The sequence below is a fragment of the Lissotriton vulgaris genome, chromosome 3_1 (genome assembly GCF_964263255.1).
Source record: "Lissotriton vulgaris chromosome 3_1, aLisVul1.2, whole genome shotgun sequence".
Taxonomy (NCBI): domain Eukaryota; kingdom Metazoa; phylum Chordata; class Amphibia; order Caudata; family Salamandridae; genus Lissotriton; species Lissotriton vulgaris.
In genome coordinates, this window is record NC_141689.1 from 984519394 (window position 1) to 984531599 (window position 12206).

Genomic DNA, 12206 nt, shown 5'->3' on the forward strand with positions numbered 1-12206 from the left:
GAGTAGTAAAGGAAAAACACATGATGCCTAAAAACATTCAGAGGTGTAATACAAGGGAAACACATGATGCATAAACCTACACATTCAGCGGTGTTCAGAACAAAGCACATGATGCAATAAAATACATTCAGAGGAGCAGCGCAAGAAGACACATGATGCCTAAAACATTCAGAGGTGCAGCGCAGGGAAAAAAAGGCAAATGATGCATCAAAACATTCAGAGGTGCCCCAACACAACTCAATAGCGCAAAAACACACAGTAGGCAATTACTATTAAAAACATAGAAATCACATTGCACAGAAATCACATACCAGCCCCCATCTAATAAAGGGACTAAAAGAGCCCTGTGTCCAGAATGTCAGGGCGCGCTGCCATGCAGCGCTAGTCAGGGGTGCGCCACTGGCGCAAAACCTAAACGTAGCAGGTGCCCACTACTTGCTGGGCACCTGGGAACCACACCAGACCTAAACGGTGCAGATGCCCACTAATTGCTGGGCAGCTGTGAATCCAAACTGCGACAGGGTCCTCACCGACCCTTAGGCGCAAACTGCGCCAACTGTTGGAGCCACACAGGCTCTGAAGCACTCGTGCCCCCGTTGGAGCCTACACAGGCTCTGACCTAACACAACCGTTGGAGCCACACAGGCTCTAAAAACACTGGTGTCCCCCAAGCCTCACTGGGCTCTAAACATCATGGGGCAGGGAGCCTCTCAGAGCTTTAAAAACAATGGCACCCTGAGCCTCGCTGGGCTCGTGAAGCAATAATATGAGCAGGGAGCCTCTCAACACAAAGTGCGCCTTGAGTATTCTGGGGCTCGGAAACAGATGCGGCGCCATAAGCTGGAGTCCCCCTCCCGGGGACTCCCCAAAGACAAAGGTGCTCTTCGAGCCTCTCGGGGCTCTCAGCAATAATGAGGCCACCGTCGGAGTCCCTCACGGGGGACTCAATCACCAGCAATGCCCCTGAGCCAAGACGCCCGCACTCACCAGCTTCCCTGTGCGGCGGCGGCTCCTGGGGCGGCTCTCCTCTCGCTGCAGGGTTCCCTCGGCACACGGGAGCCCTGTTCACCGGCCGCCATGCTTCTTTTCTTCCCGGGGCTCCCTCAGCACACGGGAGCCCCGCATCAGGCCACGCTTCCTCTTCTCTCTCCTCGCGGCCAGCCTTTCCGGTCTCCCTCTCCACACGGGAGACCGGCAACGAAACAAGCAGGCTTCCCCCAGCCAGGGGGGAAGCAAAAGTGACCGCCCGAGGCCCGCCCATGTCACCAAAGGATCTGCCCGGCTTCCTGTCTCGCAGGGCCGCCAATGGCAGCGTGGCCCTGGGCAGGAAGGCGTGCTCAGCACCTCCTCACATGATCTCCGGGCCGGCGGCGGTAAATCAAACATGGGGCAATGCCGGGTGGGCACCGGCCTCAAATAATTAAATAAAAACGGGGTGGCACCCGTAAATTGAGTAAATAAAGGGAAAATAAAGCGCTTCCAAGCGCTACCACAGCAGAATAAAGCGCTCCTAGCGCTAAAGGCAGAAATAGAGCGCCACCAGGCGCTAGGGGTGAGAGCAAAGCACTCCAAGCGCTAGGGACAAGTAAGGGTCCACAAGTCCAGCAACAGCAGGGATACAGGGCAAAGCAAAGTCCCCCATCCTTCCAGGACAGGCAGAGGGGTCCCCAAGAAGTCCTCCAGGCACCCAGGGGCTGGGCAGTGCCCAGGGATTCCCCTGGGCCCAAGCAGCAGCACGCCCCTGGCAGATTCAAGTCCAAAAAACATGAACAAATTGGAAGGGGACACAGCCCCTTCTTATACAGAGAAAAGTCTTTGAAGTCTTTGTGCAGGCAGTGTGAGAACCAGCTAGAACTGGTTTTAGGGAACTCTCTTCAGTGTCAGGGACAGAGGTGACGGTCGCCCAGCGGGAGGTGGAGCCAGCATTGTGGTCAGGCAGGCACAGCCCTAGTCACTCCCAGGTGCCATCTCCTCCCACTTCCCTGGCAGCAGATGCAGCCTTTCATCCACGGGCTGACTCAGACAACCTCCTGGGGCTCCCCAGCCCCTGCCATCCTCAAACCAGACAGTCAATCCACAAGCAGGCCCAGGCACTCCTGGACCAGGCTCACCAGCCAATCACACGCCAGACACAAATTACACAAATATGCAAACTTCTAAAAGTGGCACTTCTACACTAGACACAGTCATGCCGGATATATCATTTCGCAGCATTCAATTTCACGAGTTCGTACATATCAAACTCAACCCTGCACTCCCCACACATCAGGAACTACCATGGGCATACATATTCCCCATTCATTCCTATGGGAGGGCAGGTCACTCACCACACATACACAGAGAGCTCAAGCACTTTACACTGTACCACAGTGAAAAAGTGTGCAGAGGCCTAAAATCACCACCACCAGGTCACAGAAACAGGCTAGGAAAAAGCAAAAAGTCTCGGGGTGAACCTGCCTAAAGGGCCGGGTCCAACAATAATGTTCATTAACTAAAACAGCAATGGAGTTAATGTCTTCCTTAGAAGGCGCGGACATCTGTTTTTATGTTGCTTCGTACATTTTAAACAGAATAGCTGCTAGGAAATCTATTATCGTTTGAGTATATATTTAGCCTGAATACAAAATTGCAAAGCGGTATCTTTACTTAGGCATTTTGTACTAGTAGCACAGCGCATTTTGGGATTTGTATGTTATTATCATTCGGTCTTTTAGTATAATGAGCTATTTAGCAAATATCTCCTATTTTATTTTAATTTTTTTGTCTACATTTGCATAGGAGTACATAATATTTGTTTAATATATTTTAAGACGTCCTTACTCCTGCTTATAATTTATTTTGCCCTTTTGCACATTGCGTAACTAAGAAAGCATACAACACTTTTATGCACTCTTGCAAGTTTTGAACAAATTGCTTAGCATTTGACACTTTATTGCGAATTTTTTTTACATATAATATATTTTTAAACATTTTAGAATAGGTTTGTAGCAGGAAAATCGCTTATAATTTATTTTGCTTGGTACTTTTATGTGGTCTTTTGTACTTTAGCAAGTCTTGCACAAAACACTTAAAGCATTCGACACTTTATTGCAAAATTGGCACATAATATATTAACTCAAAATATCGTAGAAAAGTTAGTAGTAGGAGAATTGTATGGATTATATGCATAGTATTTAAAGTGTTGCATAGCTTACTTTGTATTGCAGATGGCACTTTCTGTATTTGATGATGCCTTTTTGACGTGCTCTATTTAGTTTTGTAATTTAGCTAAATTGATAAAAGTATTGTTTAATTGTCTGCTTATATGGTTGTGTTCGACAAACCGAATAAAGCATTTTGAATTGAAAACCTGTCCAGCTAAAGTATGAGAGGCTCTCTTTCTCCAAATGCCATCCTGCAAGCATTAGTTCCCAAACCCCTCTTGTTGACTGGTTCCCTGTTCCCTAGTTGCTTAGACACAGTGCAGTCAGATTGTCAGAAGGACAATCACCTATCCAGGGATAGCTCAGTTGCTATTAAGGCATAGCTTTGCTCCCTGTAACTTGTTTGGGGATGCTCTGTTGTCTGGTGAGAGTAGCTCTGCAGACAAAAACCTTAAAGGATAGATTTGCTGTTTGCACTGAGTAAGAAATTAACCAGAAGAGCAAGGGATTGAACAGATGAATGGTACTAATCATCTGCCTTTGACATGTGATGGATAGCTGTGGTCACTGTGGTACGTAAGTAGTACTTTTGCTATCTGTGACATACTAGTGATACTTGTACTATAAGCACTGAGTGTGGAATAAGTCTTCATCTGAGCAAGTGGTGGCTGTGCTGTTAGCGCCAGTTAGACATGTGGGCTATTGCACCTGTCTCTGGTTAATGTCAGTCTGTACCCTGCCCTTATGTTGACGTGTTCTTGTAATTCTGCTCAGGAAACAGCAGGGATAAACTGACCTCTCTGCTTCCATTCTCTCATTGATACATTTACCTGCAAGCCCGGCAAGCCTTTCTACTCTCTCTTCCTAAAATGCATTCAAATCTCAAATATCTTTATACGGTACTTAAAAAGATACCATTAAAGAACATAAAAATACATACATACAGTATTTAAAAGCATTTTTTAAAATGACATATTAAGAGCAATAAAAATAGATCTAAAAAAGAGGCAAAAATGAACATAAGGTCATTGGGAATTTTATACAGACGTTGATTTAGTCTATGGTTTAATATGGGCCGATACTTCCCTGGTATTCCTTAATCTCATGGCCACCTTAATGAAACTTATAATACATAATAGAGTATGTGGGTCTGAGGCTTTTTGCAGAAAAAGGAGGGCTGCTTTAGCATGTCTCAGTTTTTTATCTTTCAAGATCCTTACTAAAAACTTCCGTCTGGGAACTGAGTAAAAAGGACATAATAAAAGAAAGTGAAGGGTATCCTGCGGAGACCTAGTGTCGCAGCCGCAGGAACCCTTCAACTCTACTGAGCGTGTGAAGCCTGCTGGAACAGCCAGTAAATGGTGAAGGAGATTCAGTCGGACTCTAGTCATATAGAATCTTTCCTGCACATTGTGCATCATCGCTAGGTATGGTTCCATTCCAGGCGTTGTTTTCAGTAGACTATGGGCCACAACGGATGTTTTCCTGGTTTCAGCGTCGGCTCTTCTGGCGGATGCCCAATCGGTGAAGAGTTTTTTAACCAAAGTTTTATTCAGATTGGTCGTGGACTCCGGCTCAGAGAACAAATTCTTGCAACCAATTCCTTCCATGGTGTCTTTTACATATTTGAGCCACGGGATCTGACCCCCTCTATCCCGGCTCAGGCAGTCCTTAATGATCTGTCTGCCGAGGCCGGCCTCTGGGTTAGTCCAGATCTTTATCCAGGCCAGGATGGGTCGGACCATAATTCTATCCTCAATATATGGCTCGCCCAATTCCGTGTGTGTTATGTATGAAGGGGTGCTCTGAGGAACCTTTAATAGTCTTTTAAAAAATGTATTTTCCTCAGCTTGTATATGGTGCACATGATTGATTTTACAGCCCCAAACTTCTGCCCCATATGACACCTTGGAGCAGGAAACCGCTCTATATAAGTTCAAAATCTGTTACGGTGACCATCTACCTAGCCTCCTCCCGTATGCCATTATGGCACCCGTTGAGGTCACCAGTTTGACTGCATGTTTTTCAACCAGGTTTCTAAATTCCAGCTTCTCGTCGAAAAGCACGCCTAGATAAGAGAAGGACTTAACTCTTCCTAGTTTATGTTGTCCTATGCTATGTGAAAAGTCCTTTTTGGTGTTAGTACCTGTAGACATAACAAAGGACTAATCCAGGTTAGCTGAGAGATCCAGTGAGTTCATGAATATAACGCAACCATCAATTAGCTTATGTAAACCCAATGGGGTGCGGGCTAGCAACACTACGTCGTCCGCATACAGAAGGACGGGTACCGGACGCTGGCCTATTTGGGGGGAGTCTACTCCCAACTTCATGAGTTCTCGGTCCAAATTATTAATCAACAATGAAAATAAAAAAGGAGCTAATATACAGCCCTGCCGGACACCACTTATACAAGGAAATGGCTCTGTCTTCATTCCTTCTTTATTATAGCGGACAGAAGCTGTAGTCTCCCAATGTAATGCCTTCAATGTGTCAACTAGCCCTTGATTCACCCCCAGAGAGATCATCAGGGCCCATAGCTTCTGTCTGTTGACACGATCAAAGGCCGCTGAGAAATCCATAAAGCCCATATGGATAGTCCCTTTGGCAGCAATAGTATATTTAGCAGTAAGAAGGTACAAGTTTAGGCATTGATCTGTTGTGGATCTCACTTCTCTGAACCCATATTGTACATCTGTTAAAATGTGGTTATCTTCAGCTCAAATTTGTAGACGATTTAAAATCACACGTCCCAAAACCTTAGCCGTTACGTCTATTAATGAGATAGGACGATAGCATTGGGGGTCGTCCCGGCTGCCCTTCTTGCGGATTGGGACGATGACTGCCGAGGACCAGGAACGAGGCAGTCCTGCCACTACAGCCTCGTTCAAGACCCTAGTGAGGATGGGTGCCCACAAGTCAATGTTGCTCAAATAAAGGTATGGGGGGATGCCGTCAGGGCCTGGCACTTTGTTTTTTGAGAGCCCTTGAATTGCTGATTTTACTTCTCCCAGCGAAAAGTCTAAGCTTACGGGTACTGCTATTTTTGCGCCTTCCTCTTGCAAGACCGTCCCAGTATGATTGTACAGGCTAAGAAAGTGATGGTACCATTGTTCAGGGAGAATTGTGTTCACTATTTCTGGCCCCCTCGGATCTTTAAAACACGGGTCGTTGATAACTCTCCAAAATGCTGTGAGATCACCTTTCTCTGCTGCTTCCCTTAGGTCCACCCATGCTTGATTTTGTAAAGTTCTTTTGTGCGCTTTCAGGGCTTTTTTATAATTGGATCTACTGCCCGCTATTTTAACTTTGTCCTTTAGTTGACCAGCAAGGCATTTTTTCAGGTCTTTCAGTGTCTTTGTGCAATCATGGTCAAACCAGCGTGGAGTCTGCGGCAGATTAGCTCCTGAGGAGGATTTCATTAGGGTATCCACGAGTTGGGTGATTTCTTTAAAGGCCCTGACCACAGTTTGGCCGCCCTTATTTTCATCCAGGCAATCATTTAATTGTTTTTGGCCTTTCGTTACAAGGTTGAAGTAAAATGTGTCTCCATTAATCTTGGACCATTTAAGTCTTCTCCCTTGTGCCGTTGCCTGTTCTATGGCGTCGGGTACACCCTCTACTGTTCTCAGGTTCATGCATTTAAGAGCCAAAACCAACGGGTTATGATCACTAAAGGGGCTATGTGCAATTTCAAAGTTTGTGATCCATTTTTTAAGTGTTGGGGACATCATAACAAAGTCTATATAGGAATCACAGCCCCTTCCTTTATACGTTTCATTAAGTTCCCCCACATTGCCGATCGTAATTAAATCCATTGTGAATATAAGATTGTGCCTATTTATAAAGTTCTCCATTTCCCTGCCCTCGGTGGTATGAGCAAAATGTGGTCCTTTTTCCTCCGGGCAGCGTGACCAGTCCTTATTTATTGGTCTTAATTTTTCACACAGGTGGAAGTTGAAGTCTCCCGCTAAGATGGTGTATGGTGACCATGTGGCTTTGTTAACAGATGACATAATTTTAAAACGGTCGTCCAGTTCTTTCATGATGTTATTTTTGCCATTTGAACCCACCGCATTGTACCAGTTAATCAATGCAATTTTTAAGCCCTTATGGCGAAAGCCTATCGCTTGCATATTTGTTGAGTCCCAGCTCAAGTTTGACCAGGTCCCCTGGATGCGGAGGTCTACGTATGTTATAAGTCCACCAATAGCTCTTCCAGATGGAGCCCTTACTGCGGGGACCGCGAAACTTTTGAACCCTTCTAGTGTATATTGTTCAGGTTCGACAGCCCAGGTCTGCTGGAGGCAAATAATGTGAAAACTAGTTATGAAGTCTCTCCATTCCTGTATGATATATTTAGCTGCCACCCCTGCAATATTCCAGGAAATGGCTCTTATACCATGCTGAGTCACAAACTGGTTTGCGCCAGCCCCCTGGGGGCTCCTATCTATATTCTCCCATGCTGCAGCAGGGGTATCCAACTTGTCTGGTATGGTTTCTACCCTTGACTTGGCTACATGCCCAATATAGCCTTATAGCCCGCCGTAGTGGGCTATACCGGCTATTAAAGGCCCGCTGAATCGTTAAAGGCCCGAGCCGAAGGCGAGGGACTTTAACGTAACAGCGGGACTTTAATAGCCGGTATAGCCCTGCTACGAAGGGCTATAAGGCTATTAGAACATTCTGCCACTAGAGGGCAGAATGTTCTAACAAATTAAACAAAGGGTTATCGAAGCTCGAGGGGATATAAATCCCCTTGAACTTCGAAAAGCATTTGTAGAACATTGGAATGTTGCTCTGCGGGCCTTTACCAGCCCGTAGAAGCAGGGAGCTCTCCATTGTCTGCAATGGAGCTCCCAACATTCCAATGTTCTAATCCTTAATATATCATTCAAGTCAGCTGCTTTAGATTTGTGAGTAGGTACCACAACAGAACTGACTGTTTCTGCTAAGGGGGTATGGCAACCACCCTGATCGTCGGGGATCTTTCTCTAAACTGTCCCTAGTAGACTGAAGCGGGCACATTTTGTTCCACTCGGGTCAATCGACATTATCTAAGGCACAGAACCTGTTCCAATGTGCATGCATTGCAAGTGCAGGATCGTGGAGAGGGAATGCCTGCCATGGAGTCTGCCAATTATCTGCTCTATTTAGCTGCACATGGTGCAGAGCCCTATTCGCCTGATCCCTGTTTAGATGTGTAGGTCTCTGTGAGAGGGGTAGGGGGTAAAAGTAGGATAAGTGTACGTGGTATATGTTAGTTAGCGGTCCCAACATTGGGGAGTTACATATATGGGTTGCTACAGCGGTGTCCCTGAAGTTTATAGCAATAACATCCCCAGCAATGGTTTTTACTCCATTTCCAATCCATTGCCCCCTTCTTACAGACAATATTTCCCCAGAAATATGTGATGGTAATGGCTTGTTGGCTCTTAGCCATTGTATACATTTATTCCTCAACTCCACTTCATTTTCTCTTTTGCCTTCCTTTAGAGGCGGCACACCTGTTAACACAACAACATAGGGTAATGCTTCAGGTGGTAAACTAAATGACCGGAAGCGTACTCCCGTTTTTACCCTAGCTGGAACTATTGGGGTGGTAGTCTTCACTTGACTAGGGGTTTCCTTAGGGATGTCCTTTGGGATATTACCAGCGGTATCCTTACTAGGTGACAGGGAGCTCTTCTCTTGATTATTACGTACCTGCGCAGCGGTGCCATTAGCACAGGGAGGTAGAGGAACACGTCTTGCCCAATGATCTGATTTGTGGAGTAGCACTATTTTTTTGATTTATAGCATTGTTATCTGACGCTACCTTGCCCTTGTGTGTGATCTTTTCGACCCCTCGACTACATGAGTCCTGATTGCATGGTATTGGGGTTATCACTTGTGTCACTGGTTTGACTGAACCTATCACCTTGTTTATTTATTAAAGAAGTTAATCTGTCAAGTTTGGACATCAGGGGCTTAAGGTGCGCACTAATGGTCTCCTCTAATCCTGCCTTAAGATCTGATACCATATTGGCTACCCAACAGGGTCTGCCAGATGTGGTTTTGGGCATTGGGGTCACAAGATTATGGTTAGTCTTAGGGTTATCTCTCCCCCCCTTTTTGTTGTTAGGCTTTGAAACGGTGTTCTTTCTAAATCTCGGGGCAGTTTTACCTGGGTTTCTAGTGAGGGGACTAGACAAAGGTATCTTCTCTGGGCTACGGAAATCAGGGTCTCTGGTTGTATTTCTTGGTGTTTCCGTAGTTATCTGGGCACATGGGAGCTCTACATAGGAAGATGTTAAGAAGAAACTTGTGTCTGGTTCATCTGTTATTGTTACCACGGGACCCTCCTCAGTGTCGTGAATGGCTACTGTAGGCGCTATCGAGAGCCGCCTTTCAGTGTTTTCAATGGCAGTTGCCACAGCCCCAATAGTTTGCTGCAACATTTTGTCTATCGCCGTTAGAGTTGGTAAGGGCTGCGGCGAGTCGACTTTCTGCCTAGTATTAGATCTCAGCGTAGGTATTTTATTGGTTTTGGTCCCCCTCCTCATGTTTTGGCAGTCGATCGGCAGTGTTCACAATTCGCACCCCTTTTAAATATATAGTTCTAGTAGCCACAGGTAAATTTGCCAGTAATAGTAAGGGGCGAAGTGCAATACCTAAACAGTGCCACGACAGAACAAAACGTAATAGCCCAGATAGTACCTTAGATGTTACTGATAGTGGCAGCAGAGCAGATGTTGGTGGTGTGGCCCAGCCCAGCCTTGTTTGGCCTTGGAGGGCCATAGAGGGCCCGCCCTTTGCCCGGGCTTCGTCCGGCGCACCCGCGACGCGGGTGGGGCTGGTCACTTTTATGCACCAGCAGGCGCGCTTTCTGATCCCGCGCGTCTGGTCCTGAGTCACGGGGCAGCTGGGAAGGGTAGTTTTTACACCCTCTCGGTCCCCCCCTCTTCGCGGCTGCTCAGGGAACAATGGCGGAGGGAGACCGGCGCGGAACACACGGAAGGGCTCCGCCACCAGCAGCGACACGCCTGTCAGCCAGGGAGATGGTCAAAGAAGGTTGGCGGTTTTAATGTTCAAGGCCCCCGCTCCACCGATGGGGCTGGTCATTTTTATGCGCCAGCAGGCACGCTCTCTGATCCCGCGCGTCTGGTCCTGAGTCACGGGGCAGCTGGGAAGGGTAGTTTTTATGCCCTCTCGGTCCCCCCCTCTCGGCGGCTGCTCAGGGAACAACGGCGGAGGGGGAACGGCGCGGAACACCCGCAGGGGCTCCGCCACCAGCAGCGACATGCCTGTCAGCCAGGGAGATGGTCAAAGAAGGTTGGTGGTTTTAATGTTCAAGGCCCCCGCTCCACCGATGGGGCTGGTCACTTTTATGCGCCAGCATGCGCGCTCTCTGACCCCGCGCATCTGGTCCTGAGTCACGGGGCAGCTGGGAAGGGTAGTTTTTACACCCTCTCGGTCCCCCCCTCTCAGCGGCTGCTCGGGGAACGACGGCGGAGGGAGACTGGCGCGGAACACCCGCAGGGGCTCCGCCACCAGCAGCGACAAGCCTGTCAGCCAGGGAGATGGTCAAAGAAGGTTGGTGGTTTTAGCTTGTGATAGTAAAGGAACACAAAAGATTGAGATACAACATACAAGAGAAGAACCTGGTATTCTCTGATCCCAGGGCATCTGGGCCTAGGTTGCGAGAGCTCCAGTTGTGATCTCAGGTTGCCAGTGTGATTGCACCAGTCAGTCAGCAGTTGTCTACGCGCATCCAGGTCTGTGAAGCACTAAGATTATGAACCTTTTGAAATGCTTTAGGGATCTGATGAAGGGCTTTATTCCCGGATGTCTGTGAGTACAGCGATACCAGTAGTAGCTGGCTACTACTCTCCAATGATTGAGCAGTGGACATACTGAAACACACATGCGTAAATGCACACACAACTTACTTCGAATCCAGACTTCTTTTAAGTGGCTATTTTTCTCCAGACCTTGGTTCTGCCATGCCTACATTCGGGTCTGGGAGGCAGCTAAAGACGTGTATTACAGTGACGCGTGTTACAGAGCCTTACCGTTCCATACTAGACACATTATTATGATTCTACTGTTTTGTGGACTTTTAATACTGTTGGTTACCATGAAAGTAATGTGTAAACAAAATCGCTGAGTTTATTTCTAAGGGCACACAGTGAGTCATTCCCTGTGAATAATTAATTTGCTGTTTTTGAAAGATAAAGAATTACATGCTTCAACACTGTTGAGTTCGTTTTGGGTCCCCAGAGCACATCACGTTTGTGGACGTCCCAAATGCTTTAATGGGGAGACCATGATGTTTGGTCATTTAATTTCAGCTGTAGATGATGGATCCCTGAACAGTGTCATGTATGTGCATGTTTTCATTGTGCTGAGGGGATTACCAGGTAATTGTTCATGCAGCTCTCTGATGGATGTCATATGCGGTTTTTCTGAGTCCCCAGATAGATCATGCAGTCTGTGTGTTCTCCTTTGTACTGCCGGTCACCGGTGTATTCAACTGTGTAGCCTTGCACCATGTCATGTATGTGCATGTAACTTGCATGAACGAGGTAACTATTAGCGGCGATAGTGTGTGTCTCTCAGACCTCTTTCAAGTGCTCACCGTACTTTTTCCACAGCACCCCTCCCCCCCAGGGGCGGCAATCTGAGAGATAGCCCCGGGCGCCACAAGCTCTAGCTACGTCACTGCGATTAGAAGGTAAAGTTATCATAGAAGTATTGGACAGCATCTTAAAAATTTTATAAAGACTTTGAGAGAGCAGGGTGTCCTTGGAGAGGATATGATCCTCAGTAGGTCGCTATTAAGGGATACTGAAAGGTTTACCTGCATTTGTTTCTTATGGATAGAGGAAGTAAAGGGAAACCTTGAGTATCATAAGAATGATGCTAACCAGTCAACTTCTGGAAACGTTTCACTGTGTGAAGAGGGACCAGACCCTTGACGATGTCTGAGCTTAATGCCATCATAGCCAGAGGCACTTCTGCTCACTGCCTACCCTCTGTCCTCCCCCAAAAAATCAAAGCATATGAAGGTGCCACCGAAGT